Source organism: Hypanus sabinus, chromosome 7 (genome assembly GCF_030144855.1).
Source record: "Hypanus sabinus isolate sHypSab1 chromosome 7, sHypSab1.hap1, whole genome shotgun sequence".
NCBI classification, from domain to species: Eukaryota; Metazoa; Chordata; class Chondrichthyes; order Myliobatiformes; family Dasyatidae; genus Hypanus; species Hypanus sabinus.
The window spans coordinates 148,757,736-148,773,708 of NC_082712.1; the positions used below are offsets into that span (position 1 = coordinate 148,757,736).

General features: G+C 40.8%; 1 long non-coding RNA gene across 1 annotated transcript; it reads left to right on the forward strand.

Moving 5' to 3' along the window:
- The first annotated feature begins 9,848 nt into the window (after positions 1-9,848).
- LOC132396424 (uncharacterized) lies at positions 9,849-14,413 on the forward strand. Its single transcript, XR_009512978.1, has 3 exons — positions 9,849-9,966; positions 11,516-11,585; positions 12,564-14,413. It is a non-coding gene; the product is annotated as an uncharacterized LOC132396424 (long non-coding RNA).
- The last annotated feature ends 1,560 nt before the right edge of the window (positions 14,414-15,973 follow it).

A 15,973-nucleotide genomic window follows, 5' to 3' on the forward strand; every position in this document is an offset into this window, starting at 1 on the left:
AACCGTTTTTCCATGATGAGCCCACCACCCAGGCAAGGGAGGACGCACACGAGCTCTCACCGGCTTTTGCTATAAAACGCTGTCACGGGATTTCTAGCGTTTCTCCTGGTGCATCTAAAGGGGTGTTCCCCAGACCCCTCTTTTATCCTTACTCACGGGGTCTCAGATGTCAATCAGTTTGGGATGATGCAATCCCTCAACCAGACCACTCTGGTTGTCCCCTGAGGGGTTTCAACGAATAGTACAGTACTCATTACACAATTCCTTCTCCAAGAGACAATGGCAGTTCCGTTCTGCTGATGTCAGGAGACATTCCAAACCTTGTGTATTCTGCATCTCCCTCTCTCATGATGTGTATCTCTCTCATTTCCTGGGTCCCAGACCCGAAATAATAGTGATCTTGCGATCCTCAAAAAGGAGGGGGCGACTTTGTACCCTTCGGCCCCTCAGAGTTGCTTCACCTTCGTAACACCTGATAGGGGCATATAAGATCATGAGAGGCATTGACCATGTGGATAGTTAGAGGCTTTTTCCTAGGGCTGAAATGGTTGCCACAAGAGGACACAGATTTAAGGTGCTTGGATGTAGGTACAGAGGAGATGTCAGGAGTAAGTTTTTTACTCAGACTACGATGAGTGTGTGGAATGGGCTGCCAGCGACGGTGGTGGAGGCAGATACGATAGGGTCTTTTAAAAGACTCCTGGACAGATACATGGAGCTCAGAAAAATAGAGGGCTATGGGTACCCCTAGGTAATTTCTAAGTTAAAGACATGTTCGACACAGCTTTGTGTGCCGAAGGGCCTGTATTGTTCTGTAGGTTTTCTATGTTTCTATGTTTATAATGCAATACATAATCTAGCAGAGAAAAAAACTAAAGATAATAATATATAAACAAGTAAATCAATTACATATATCAAATAGATTTAATAAAAACATGCAAAAACAGAAATACTGGATATTTTTAAAAAAAGTGAGGTATCGTCTAAAGATTCAATGTCCATTTCGGAATCGAATGGCAGAGGGGAAGAAGCTGTTCCTGAATTACTGAATATGTACTTTCAAGCTTCTGTACCCACTACCTGATGGTAATTGTGTGAAAAGGGCATGCCCTGTGTGCTGGAGGTCCTTAATAATGGACACTGCCTTTCTGAGACACTGCTCCCTAAAGATGTCCGGGGTACTTTGTAAGCTAGTGCCCAAGATAGAACTGACTAGATTCACAACCTTCTGCAGCGTCTTTCAGTCCTGTGCAGTAGCCCCTCCATACCAGGCAGTGATGCAGCCTGTCAGAATGCTCTCCACAGTACAACTATAGAAGTTATTGAATGTATTTGTTGACATGCCAAATCTCTTCAAGTTCCTAATAAAGTATAGCTGCTGTCTTGCCTTCTTTATAATTACATCAATATGTCGGGACCAGGTTAGATCCTTAGAGATCCTTAGAGCTGCTCACTCTCTCCACTTCTGACCCCTCTATGAGGATTGGTATGTGTTCCTTCATCTTAGCCTTCCTGAAGTCCACAATCAGCTCTTTCATCTTACTGATGTTGAGTGCCAGGTTGTTGCTGCAGCACCACTCCACAAGTTGACATATCTCACTCCTGTATGCCTCCTCATCAGTACCTGAGATTGTCCCAACAATGGTTGTATTGTCAGCAAATTTATAGATGGTATTTCAGCTATGCCTAGCCACACAGTCATGCGTATATAGAGAGTAGAGCAGTGGGCTAAGCATACAACCCTAAGGTGCGTCAGTGTTGATTGTCAGCGAAGAGGATATGTTATCATTAATCCGCACAGATTGTAGTCTTCGAAATTGAAGATCCAGGTGCAGAGGGAGGTACAGAGGCCCAGGTTCTGCAATTTCTCAATCAGGATTGTGGGAATGATGGTATTAAATGCTGAGCTACAGTTGATGAACAGCATCCTGACGGAGGTGTTTGTGTTGTCCAGGTGCTCTAAGGCCATGTGAAGAGCCATTGAGATTGTGTCAGCCATTGACCTTTTGTGCCGATAGGAAAATTGCAGTGGGTCCAGGTCCTTGCTGAGTCAGGAGTTCAGTCTAGTCATGAGCAACCTCTTAAAGCATTTCATCATTGTTGATGTGAGTCCTACTGGGCGATAGTTATTAAGTCAGCCCACATTATTCTTCTTAGGCACTGGTATAATTGTTGCCCTATTGAAGCAAGTGGGAACTTCCACCCGTAGCAGTGAGAGGTTGAAAATGTCCTTGAATACTCCTGGTAGTTTGTTGGCACAGGTTTTCAGAGCCTTACCGGGTACTCCACTGGGACCTTCTGTCTTGCAAGTGTTCACTCTCTTTCAAGACAGCCTAACATTGGCCTCTGAGACAGAGGTCACAGGGTCATCAGGTGCAGCAGGGACCTTCACAGCTGTAGTTGTGTTCTCCTTTTCAAAGCGTGCATAGAAGGCGTTGAGTTCATCTGCTAGTGAAGCATCATTGCCATTCATACTATTGTATTTCTCTTTGTAGGAAGTAATGTTTTGCAGACCCTGTTAGAGTTGCCGTACATCTGATGTCGCCTCCAACCTTGTTCAAAGTTGTCTGTTCACCCTTGAAATAGCCCTCTGCAAATCATACCTGGTTCTCTGGTACAGGCCTGGGTTGCCAGACTCGAATGCCACGGTTCCAGCCTTCAGCAGACAATGTACCTCCTGGTACTTCCATGGCTTTTCATTTAATATTAAACCCAGGTTAGATGTACAACTTTGTTTGGCCACAGAAGTGGAAACATTGCTATCAACTTAGAGAAGGAAATGTTTTTATTATGAAAAGAATGGATCACACAGCCTTGGTGTTTTAGGGAATTGCAGATAACAAAAATCTGAAAGGAAAGCCTTGAATAGTACTAAGGCCTTTGAAGAATGTGAAGGGAAAAGTTCAAGCATCATTTATGTAGCATGTAATGATTTACAAATTAATGACTAATATACTGATATGAGATTGATACACCTACAGACTCATTGACAGTGGTATCTACAAGAGTCATAGAGCACTACAGCACAGAAAACAGCCCCTTGGCCCATCAAGTCCATACTAGCTTGGTCTTTCTGTTTGCCCCGGACCATGGCCCTCTATACCTCTCTCGTCCATGTACCTATCCAAGCTTGCCATAACTGTTAGAATTGAACTCGTATGCACCACTTCTGCTAGCGGCTAGTTCCACATTCACACCACCCTCTAGGTGAAGTTCTTCCCTAGATTCCCCTTAAATACTTCACCTTTCACCCTAAAGCTATAATCTCTCGTTCTCATCCCACTCAAAATGAGAGGGGGAACCCTGCAAACAGTCACTCTATCTATACCACTCAGAGTACTGTATACCTCTATAAGATCACTCCTCATTCTCTTGCACTCTAAAGAATAAAGTCCTAGCTGATTCGGTCTTTCCCTATAACTCAGGTCCTCAAATCCCAGCAATGTCCTTGTAAAATTTCTCTGCACTTCTTCAAGCTTATTGATATTTTTCCTGTAGGTAAGTTCATTGAGAGCTAATAGTAAATTGCATACTGACTCTGAAGATAAATGCTGTTAAAAGCCTCATTTCTTAAGTGCTGTGTTGTTTAGACCATAAGAACATAAGATATCGGAGCAGAACTACGTAGGTCTTTTGGCCCATTGAGTCTGCGCCACCATTTCATCATGGCTGATCTATTTCCCTCTTAACCCCAATCTTTTGCCTTCTCGCCATATCTCTTCATGCCTAGAGTAATCAGGAATCTACCAGCCTCCACCTTGAGTCCCAGAGCCAAATGCTCTTCATATCAAATCAAATCAAATCAAATCAAGTTTAACTATCATTCAACCATACATGGATATAGCCGAATGAAACAGTGTTCCAAGTTACCAGTTATAATAACATAGTACATAAATGGACTAACATGCAAAGTTCAAAGTACCTTTATGATAAGCTTTTCAATCCCAGAATTATTTTTCTGAACCTCCTTTGAACCCTCTCATAATAAGTTTCTCATAATGGTAACATTGTGAAAGTACCAACGTTTGCAATTATAATAAGATAGTACACAAATGGACCAAAGTTCAAAGTACCTTTATTATCAAAGTATGTATACTGTATACTACCCTGAGCTTCATCTCCTTGCAGGCAGCCACAAAATAAAGAAACCCAATAAAGCCCAGTTTAAAAAGAAGACTGTCAAACAACCCAAGTGCAGAAAAAGTCAAATCGTGCAGAAAAAGTCAAATCGTGCAGACAATAAAAGTAAGCAAATAACATTCAGAACTGAAGTTCATGAACGTGACTCCATGACCATGAAGTCAGTTACAGTGGATCCAGGAACCCGTTAGTTGCAGGCTACAGCCTCAGTTCAGCAAAGAGATGAGTAAGAACTGAGAACAAGATGACAAATTAAGAAGCAGTAGAATATGTTTAATGTTCACAATGTTCAGATTAAAAGTGTAAAACAACATGCAGATGTGTTCGAAGATTTATATACAGCATTGTGGTTTTAAAGCTCATGTGCAAGTTAAACTGAAAGGCAAGTTGTTTCATTTCAGGTCTCGACTAAGCCAGAATGTACTGAAGGGTCAAGCAGTGGAAGGGATGGAGAAACAGAGACTACATGAATGAATGGTCAAAACTGCACAAATCAATTGATTAACACCCACTATTGTGATGCCTAAAGCAGACAAAGCTGTCTGGAATTTTACTACTGATAAGGTAACCCTAACGGAGCAGAGAATGATGACCAATGCCTATTGCATGGACAGAGTGCTAAAATAGAGGATAAAGCATTTGAAATGATATTTGAGATTATGAAGTTCCATTACTCTGTGTCCTGTAGACAATTCATGTTGATTACTTATCATAAACCTTTGTTGGCCATTATGTGACTCCCACCATGTCATCTTGGAGAATGCAAAGGGACACTTCCTGTCCCAAAGTTATAACGGTGCTGAAGTTTTAGCATTTAATCAGATTGACATTGAAGAAGCAGTTATCAAGATTTTCTTCAGAAAATGCTGATGCGAATATTGATAGAAATATAAATCCTTACTATCACTCTTATCAAGTGTTGTCAACAAGTCAGTGTTTCAACAAAAAGGGCTTTGGAAAAGTTACAACAACAAAATTGATGTAGATAATGGAAAGGCTTTACTTTGGAGCTTTTGAGCAATGTCAATATGAAAAACAATAAGTCATAGCTTAGCATGGGTCTCAGCAGAGGATCATATCTACCAAGGACACTACTCTAATTGTGGAGTCTACCAGTCCATTCCAGTGTGTTCCTGTAGACTACTACTTGTGGTGGTCTGCAGCCATTCAAAATTTATTCCTCTCCATAGATGCTGAATTGATTGCTGAATTTTGTGTGTGTTGCTCAAGACTTCTACCATCTTCAGATTCTCTTGTGTCTTTGATAGTCTATCTTTGGACCTCTCCAGTTTCCCCACTTACCACTCTGCGTGGTAATTCTTTAAGAATTTCAAGAATATAATAATATGTAAAAGGTTTACATTATTCTGAACACTGACACATCATCAGGTGTGGCTATGAGAGAGTGTTTAATTAGAGGGAGGCAAGGAGATTGTGAAGACAGGAGGAAATCTGCTGAAAATATCTAAAATGAAAGCAACAAATTTATTTTACCATTGCAATTTAGATACAAATGCCATGCAAATCTACACTATCGTACTCCTTTCAACTCCAAGTAAAGCTTGGTGCTTTAACCCTTCAACTGCCTGACAAAGCAATAGGGTAGGGGAGCATGGAGTTGAAATGAAGCAAATCTATTTTCTGTTCATCCCCACTTTTAATGGCATTGATTGCAGTGGCAGATGAGATCCCTAGCAAGTTCTTCTGGGTGGGTCATTCATCATTGCATATACATAAAGACCCATTGACCATAGCCGCTGTTGTCACTGATCAACCGGACTGCTTGCACGCGTTCCTCAATCACGCTTGATTTACTCATGCACAGGAGAGCAAGATGGCCCCTGTCCCCACACAGCTCTGAAGTTTGAACAAAGAAATGCCGTTTTTATACAAAAGTTGACTAGTTGTATGCAAATATTGATCTAATAGAAATGTTGTGCACTTCTGAATCCTATCATTTACATACTTAAGTACCAATCATAGTACTTACTTCAGGTGCAATAATAAATTTAATCCGTGTGTTAAAGGCCAGTTGTCACGATGTGTGATGGCAATATCAGGACCCAAGTACAGACTCTTGATGTAGAAACAGCGGTGAGAGCTGATTCATAATAATTCCAAAAGAACATCAGTGGCTCGACTGAGCGACACTGAGAGAAGTAACATTCTCAAAACTCGGACCCAGTGATTAGCGCTAATTGGGCTAACACGGAATCCTTGAAACTATCAAAGTAAACTTAACAAGCTTAAACAGAAGGCATTAGGAGATGGCGTGACAAAGAGCAAGACACCTGAGAAAAACACAAGGAAATCCAAACAACTGATGGTGCTCTAAAACCCTCAGAGCTCGACACTTTCCGGTGGCCGACACAGGCCAGAAGAACTCATTACACCAATAATACTTGAGAATTATTAAAATAACTGTCCAATTGTAAGCGTTGCCCTAGAATCCTTTGTTTGCATCTTTATCTTGTCTCGGTATGCTTGGTGACCTTGGTTTCAGGCTTGAACAGAAAGGCTGTTTAAGAGTCCGGCTTTCACTGGCCGTGTTCAGCCTGGGTGCCTGCACTGCCTCTGTCAGCTTATATTTACTGTTGCCTTAGTAGTCTTTCACACAGAGAAAGTGTTGCACCATCAATAACGCACAGAGACGTAAGGCGAGGTATCGGCTTTTATTGACTGGAAGAAGGAACCAGGAGTGAGTGTCCATCATACTATGTCCTGGAGACTGAGGCCGAGCGTCAGGCCTCAGATCGCCTTTATACAGGGGCCTGTGGGAGGAGCCACAGGAGCAGTCAGCAGGGGGCGTGTCCAGACAGGCACATAGTTCACCACAGAAAGGCTGTACAAAGTGTCTGCCCTTTGTTTGGTGAGCACACACTTTAACCCATGCCTTGCTGCGATATTCCCACTGCCTTCCAGGTGGAGGAGTTGAATAGCCAGCAAGCTTTTGCTTGGCACAGTTTACACACACAGTCATGAGTCCTTTGTAATATCCTTCCCTGTCTTGCTTTGTTTTTGGCAACCTGCTCTTAGTGCCGGTGGGTGGTCTGATTTGGTCTATCTCCTCCATCCAGCTGCTGGTGCCCTCTGGTAACAGCCAGGCAGCTGATCAGGGCCATTAAGGTCTGGCCTCTTTTTGAACTCCTGTGTGGCATTACCATCTGCTCCTGCCAGCCTCGTGCCAGTAATTAAAATCGAATGTCTGCACACATTGCTCTGAAACATTTATACTGTACACTTTGCCAAGAATCTGTTGCAACTGAAGAACAAATACTACAGATAGATAGATAGATACTTTATTGATCCCAAAGGAAATTACAGGGTCACAGTAGCATTACGAGTGCACAGATATACAAATATTAGAAGAGAAGTAAGAAAGAATAAAAAATAAGTTAACTCAAGCAGTCTAACAGGAGGGGGTCATCACTTCCCCGTCTATAGATTGACTCATTATAGAGCCTAATGGCCGAGGGTAGGAATGACCTCATATGGTGCTCTTTGGAGCAGCGCAGTTGTCTTAGTCTATTACTAAAAGTGCTCCTATGTTCAGCCAAGGTGGCATGCAGAGGGTGGGAAACATTGTTCCAAATTTCCAGGATTTTTCATAGGATCCTTTGTTCTACAACAGCGGCCAGTGTGTCCAGTTTGACTCCTATAACAGAGCCAGCCTTTTAATCAGTTTATTGAGCCTTTTGGCATCACCCGTGTTGATCCATTGCCCCAGAACACCACCCTGTAGTAGATTGTACTGGTGACAACAGACTTGTAGAACATGTGAAGGAGAGGCCTGCTCACTCCAAAGGACCTTAATCTCCTCAGGAAGTAGAGGCCACTCCTGCTCTTTTTGTACACTGCCTCTGTGTTGGTGCTCCACTCATTTGAAATTCAGGTGCACCCCCAGGTATTTGTGGGTCCTCACCACATCCACCTCCTCACATCAATGGTAACAGAGAATGGTGCAGGCTTAGTCTTCTTAAAGTCAATTACCATCTCCTTTGTCTCACTGATGTTGAGATGCAGGTAATTCAGCTTGCACAATTTGACAAAGTCCTCCAGTAGGGCCCTGTATTCATCTTCCTGTCCTCCCTTTATACAATCAACTGTTGCTGAGACATCAGAGGATTTCTGCAGATGGCATGACTCAGTGTTGTATCTAAAGCCTGAGGTATACAGGGTAAACAGGAAGTGAGCCAATACAGTCCCCTGTGGGGACCCATGTCTGACACACAGCTCTGAAGCCACACAAACTGTGGTCTGCCAGTCAGGTAATCCGTTATCCAGGATACAATGAAAGTGCCAACCTACACTGAATGGAGCTTCTCCCCCAGCAATGAGGGCTGTATTGTATTGAAGGCATCTGAGACAACAAAAAGTATGATCCTCACAGAGAAAAGGTAGAAATCTGAAATGACTGTTAAAGCAGAGCTTCTAAGGCCAGAATGAAATGTCTCAGAATGTGTGACCCATTGTCTACTTGCAACATTAGCTCAGAATTGGCTTGTGTGTGATAATTTGTCTATATTATTGTTTATTGGGCACACAGCTCTGTGATTTTATGCATGTGTAAAAAGTAATTTTATGTTTTGACTTAATGAGCTCTGCAGAGCAGAATTTCTTGTTCCAGACTATTTCCTTTTCACTCAGTGATTTATGTGGTATTATTGTGAATTATATTCTTTGCAATGAAAAAGAGATAACTTAGCTGATGTAAACTTCTGGTAAGTAGCTTGCCCTTGATACAACCTTGGCGTGCGAGTCCCTATGTCAGTGTGTGATTTTATAAAAATGATCTTCTATGTCGATACGTAGATATCGATGACACTGAAGGAGGTCATTCAGTCCATTGTGTCTCTGCATATCATTGATTTAGCTTTGTAGGGCTCCCTTTTTATGAATAATCACTATAGCAATATACAGTGGCTCTATAAATATATCTTAAAACTACCACGCTGTAGAATTACATGAATATATATTATGATTTCTAAGTTGATTGGAACACCTATTCCAACATTAATCAATGGAAAAGGTTAAATTAATAAAAATCAAACGTTATTAAACAAATAGATAGAAAGAGCTCCTGTTAAACTGTCCTGTCTTGCATTCTTTGCTAACATCCTCAGTTTACACTATTTAATTATGGTTACTAATCTTTAATGCAATATTGTGTAAGGCAAAGTAACTTTAGAACAGAAGTAATCCTACAGTATTGTACATTTTTGATTAATATTCAGACATCTGTCCAACCATATTAGTTTAAAATTAAATTTAATTTTGGACTAATCTGGAAATTACAGATGTGATGAAATATTATTTGATGTTTCTCAACTTTTGAGATGCTATTCAATGTGATTTGCATTCTTGTTTGAAGATATTCCACTCCAGAATATGACTGTTTCAGTGTAGAAGTCAGACATCACCTTTTGTAATGTAAAGGGATTACTTTGATGTGTAAACACAGAATTTCTAACTGAAACTGAATGTTTTAACTGACAAAGGTTAATGTATGCTGGAAGGCATTCCTGAATAAATGACTTTTGATCATTTTGAAATTTATTCATGAGTGCAAGGTGCGTTGGTACCAAATCTTTCATTTGAGAATTGGTAGAATTATTTCAATTTAATTATACTTGTCTAAAAAATAAAAGATAGACCCATGTGGATTTTATTAGATTAGGCAATGGTGAATTATTTTTTGGAGCACATTTTGCCAAGACGGGTTTCTGAAATAGCTAGGAATTCTCTGCTTAAAAATCTGCTGCAAAGCGCCATGGGGCTGAAAGCATGACCTTGAGTGAGTGTCAGCAGGATCGATGGCATTCGGAGGTGAGATGTATCTACAGTCTATAAGTTGACCTTGCTTTATTAATATATTTTGCACAGTTTCATTGTTCTTCATGTGCTGAGATTCAAAAGTGTTTCATATGTCTCCGGTAGCTCTTTTGAGTATTTTCATCACTGAGCTTTGAGTCATTTTTGCACAGTGTCACAGTTGCTACTGCCCTTCATTTCCCTACGCTGTTCAGGTCTTAACACATAAAATGATGAATATAGGGTTTATACCTTGGCACAATACGTTCTGACAATTTAGTTATGTATTTTCTTGTGATATGTGCCAGGAACATTACCTGTATCTTTTGTGGCAGTATAAAGCAGATAATGTGAAGATGTTCTGCATTACTTCTAAGTTGTTATGATTATAAGACAGAGAATCATTCTAAATTATTTTGCCTAAGCATTCAGCAAACTAGTAAACACAATATTATTTTGTTAATTTTATAGTAAACACATTGGAGCAGTGCTTCAGAGGCTTGAATAGGTCTGTACTAAAGTATCACGCAAAATAAAGAAGGTGTTTAGTATGCTTCAAAACTTTCCTTCTATAGAGTTATGATGGTGATGGAAAGCCTTCATCCCACCATGTTCACCCTGATGGGGAAGTGTCTGCAGAGACTTGCAGAGGATTAAAACAAGATAACGTTATCATTATCAGGTGTAACTTTGTAAGTTTTGCATTGTAATTTGTATTTACAATGCGTAACTCACCAACTTATTCTTGATAATGAGATATATGAATTTTGTATTATTCGTTTATTTATATATTCCTTGGAGGTGACATATACGAGCTTCAAACAAAAATGTCTGCATGACAGTAGAAACAGAACCAATCAGAATAAAACGATACTAACATAGAAAAGCCATACCGTCATTCGAAATGAGGAATTATTGAGAAGCCGGTGGGTTGTTAGCAATACACCTGAGTTCAGTAGGGCAGTAGAGAAAATAGGCCTACCTGGACAGTCCATCTAAACCTGCCCTTCATACATCCTCCATGGAAAAATGCTTTTATCATTCTTTTAAATCTATGCTCTGTGAAATCTCAAAATCATGGAACCATGAACTCAACAGATGAAGAATGTAATAAGCTGGCCTCTGACCAATAGTTCCTGTTTCTTAACTGCTGCAAGCATCTGTTCTTCCACTTGTGCTCTGTGTATAGCTTGGTGTGCCATCCTGTAAATCATCTATAATCTCCAAGATGGATGTACTTATTTCTAGCTTCACACCAAAGGTATGAGAGTTTCCTCTTGGGAGGTGGAGAAACAGCATAGATTTTTGTGACTTCTTCAGATCTTTATTATGTGAAACAAGAATGATTCCATGAATGCTGATAGAAAAATACATGAATGATGAATGAGAGGGAAGCACACCAGCTTATGGAAATCTTAACCTTCCCTTTCCCTGCCCTGTTTATCCTCTGCTTTAACAATGTGAAGACTTTTTAGTTTATGAACAGATTAAACAGAGCGTAGAGGTGTACAACCATACCAATGTATCCTTTCGTTCATGCCTATACAAAGCTATTTCTTTACAGCTTTGAGAAGTTAGAACACATCAACATGATCCTTCCCTTTGCAAGCACTTGGACCTGCAGATAGAATAAGGTATGCATCTTCCAGCATGATTCCTGCAAAGGAAGTTTTTAAAAAGCTATTTTGATGGTCATCCCCAAAAATCTCCACCCATCTGTGCAAATTGGTTTTAAAGGAGCCTGATGCTTAATTGACCTTATTTTGTAGTATGGCTTAGTGTCACAAAGCGAATGGTAGAAAGGCTGTGTTTAATTAACTAATGAGCATCACTTCAGAGGCAAGCTTGGTGCTCTTTTCAGCTTTTTAGATGCACTTTTTAAAAGGTTTATGAGATTGTAAATTCCTTGATGGAGTTGTACAGCATGGAACCGGACCCTTTGGCCCATGATAGTCATGCCAATCTACACTAATCCCAACTGGCAGCACTAGACCCATATCCTTCTATGCTTTGCCTATCTAAATGTTCATTAAACATAGTGATTGTATTTGATTCCACTATCTCCTCTGGTAATTCATTCCACTCTCTGAGTTGAAAAATACTTTCTTCTCAAATCTTCTGTAGAGCTTTTCCCTCTCATTTTAAAGATATGCCCTCTTGTTCTTTATAGGCTGAATGGAGAAAGGATTTTTTCTATCTACTCTATCTATGCTTCTTAAAATTTAATGTACCTCCATCAGGTCACTGCTCAGCCTCCTTCACTCCAGGAAAATCAGTCCTTGCCGAGCCATTCTCTTTCCCATAACTAAAGCGTCCAGTCCAATGTAGGCAGCATCCCAGTGGATCTCCTTTTTGCTTTTCCCACTGCAATGACATATTGGATCATGACAACCAGTACTACAAACAACAATCCAAATGCTGTCTAAAAGTAGTGTTTTGTAAAAGGCAATATAATAGCCCAATTTGATATTTTATGAAGGCACGCTTGCCATATATCTTCTTCACCACTATATCAAACTCTATTGCTACTTTCAGGGAACTATGGACTTTAATTTTATGTTCATCTAAATATTTGTTCCCTATGATTTACTGGAATTCTTTTTCTCCCACAGATCCTGCTCGACTTGTTGAGTTCCTTCGGAAGATTTTGTTTTGCTCCAGCTTCCAGCATCTGCCATCTCTTGTGTCACCATCAACTTTCATGTCACCTGCGAATTGCTAATTATACTCCCTACTTTCAAATCCAAGCTGTTATCACAAACAACCAAGGACCCAACACCACTCCCCGTGATACACCCACAGGTCACGCATTGGGAGAAGCATCCTTTCCCACTCCTCTCTGCCTGCTATCACCAGGCCAATTCTGAACCCAGTTGACCAACTTGTCTTGGATCCCATATGCCTTAACCTTAGCCAATCGCCCATGGGGACCTTGCCAAATGTCTTACAATGTCCATAACGTTTATCCCCTTGTCTTATTCAATCTTCTTAGTTACCTCCTATTAATACTTGGTCAAAATAGTGAAGCAGGAGCTTCTTCACAAAAAACGATACTGACTATCCCTGAGCAGCCCTAACCTTTCCATATGTACATGAACCTTACCCATTTGCATTTTCTCCAATAATTCCCCACTGACATAAGGTACAGTATATTTGGAAGATTAATTCTATTAAGAAGGTGATACTATAAAACCATAAGACATAGGAGCAGAATTAGGCCATTCAGCCCATTGATTCTGCTCCATCATGGCTGATTTATTATCCTCTAAACTCCACTCTTCTGACCTCTCCCCATAACTTTTGATACACTAACTAATCACAATCCTATTAAACTCTGCTGTAAATATGACTTGGCCACCACAGCTGTCCGTGGCAATAAATTCAAAAGATTTGCCACCCTCTGGCTAAATAAATTCTTCATCATCTCTGTTCTAAGGGGATATCATTCTATTCTGAGGTTGTGCTCTCTGGTCCTAGATTCCCCCACAATAGGAAATATCCTCTATGTTCACTCTATCTAGGCCTTTCAATATTCGATAGATTTCAATGAAATATTCCTTTATTTTTCTAAACTCCAGTGAGCACAGGCCAAGAGCCATTAAATGCCCATCATATATTAACCCTTTCATTCCCAGGATCATTCCTGTGAACCTCCTATGGATCGTCTCCAAAACCAACATGTTCCTTCTTAGATAACGGGCCCAAATTTGATCACAATTCGGTGCAATCTGACAAATGCCTTATAAAGCCTTAGCATTATATCCTTGTTTTGGTCTTCTAGTCCTTCTGAAGTGGATGCTAATATTGCACTTGCATTCCTTACCACTGACTGAACCTGCAAGTTAGCCATAAGGGAATTCTGCACAAGGACTTTTGCACATCTGATTTTTGTTTAGAAGATAGTCTATGCCTTTATTCTTTCTACCAAATTGCACGACCATACATTTCCCTACACTGTATTCCATCTACCACTTCTTTTCTCATTCTCCTATTCTGTCTAAGTCCTTCTGCGGACTTCTTGTTTCCTCAACTCGACTCACCCCTCCACCTATCATTGTATGGTCTGCAAACTTGGCCACAAAGCCATCAATTCCGTCATCCAAATCACTGACATATAGCGTAAAAAGAAGTGGTCCAGACACCGACTGCTGTGGAACACCACTAATTACTGGCAGCCAACCAGAAAAGGCCCTCTTTATTCTCACTCTTTGCCTCCTGCCAGTCAGCCAATCTTCTATCTGTGCTAGTATCTTTTCTGTAACAGGAAACGTGGTAACACTGTTACTCAAGCCTATCTTTGCTGTAGCTGAGTGGTGTCTGAGATGTAAATTTTTTAGGTGAATTTTTGTTAAATCTCTTCTACAAGTGTTCCAATAAAGCAGCTGAAATATGGACTTCAGAAAGTTCCTATAGGCACTATAAACTCAGTTATAAACATATATAAACAATTCATGTTGGCACCTAGTTTTAAGAATGAGTTAAAGAAACAAGGAAATGGGTGGTAAAACCAACTACAAAGCATGCCTTCCCTGTATTTCTTACATTATTATATGAATTGCAAAATAACATTCATATGAACTTCACAAAGTGCCGAAGGAGCTCAGCAAGTCAGGCAGCATTAATGTAGAGGAATAAACAGAGGACATTTGGGTTGAGATCTTTCATGAGTCTCAGCCCATAATATAGACTGTTTATTCAAGATTTCCATCATCTGCAGTATTTATCTGTTCATGTTTCATACCAGCTTCAAATGTTTGAACTGGAGACCACAAGTTTATAAATTAATTTTTTAATTATTTTACTCAGAGACTGTCACTGAATCAATGATTCATTGTGAAACATATTCAAATTAGAATTGGATGGGGGAAATTGAAGATTCCAACAATCTTTAGATTGGGTCCATTTGGGGTGGTTTAAACTAATGCAGCTCTATAATGTGTATTTGAAGTTTTTTACATTTTATGATCATTTCAATTTTTTGACATTTTTGAAACAAGGAATTGGTAATATAATAAATATATGTGATCTAGGCTTTGTGGACATACAGTACTATGAAAGCTAGCACGAAACCACAGTTTAAAGGATTGTAGGTTTATTTATTCAGTTTGAGCCTAGATGGATATGCTGGAACATCATTACTCGTGTGAACCCCTGCCTTCCTTGCTACTGGACAATGCTGTGCTGAGAACCTACATGAGCCACTGCCCTTTGCTGGTGCTTCCCTAGTAATGAATTGCTCTGTGGTGAACTACATATACCTGTCTGGACACGCCCCCTGCTGACTGCTCCTGTGGCTCCGCCCACAGACCCCGGTATAAAGGCAATTGAGGCCTGAGCCCGGCCCTCAGTCTCCAGGATGTAGTATGGTGGTCAGCTACTGCTTGTTCCTTCTTCCAGTCAATAAAAGCCGATATCTCGACTTCACGTCTCAGAGAGAGTTAGTGATGGTGCATCAATTTTAATGACTGGAAGTTTTAAAACATGGAAAGCGTTTTACGTCCGGAAAGATTGGATTTGGACCCCCAAGACCCTGAAGCAGCTCTTGCCTTTGAACTCTGGCTTGCATGCTTCCAATCATACTTGGAGGAGGTTAGTGCAACTGAACCCGCTGTTATGCACCAAATTCTCCTCTCGAGGGTCAACCCGAAAGTTTACTCACTTATCAGAGGCCTGCCGACCTAACAAGAGGCACTGGATGCCCTCAAAAGACAGTACCTGCGGCCGGTGAACACCGTCTATGCAAGACATCGCTTAGCTACGCGTCGACAGCGGCCTGCAGAGTCAAGCACCCAGTTTCTCCGAGCCCTACAGACACTCATGCAGACTTGCGATTGCAAAACACTCACGGCGGAACAGCATGCGGAGCTCCTCGTACAAGATGCCTTTGTTACAGGAAGCAGGTCAGTGTACGTGCGCCAGCGGCTGCTGGAAAATGCCGATCTTACCTTACGCTCGGTGATCGAGACAGCTGACATGCTGGAGGCTGCTCTGCACAACGCTGATGCTGTCCAGCCGCGCGATC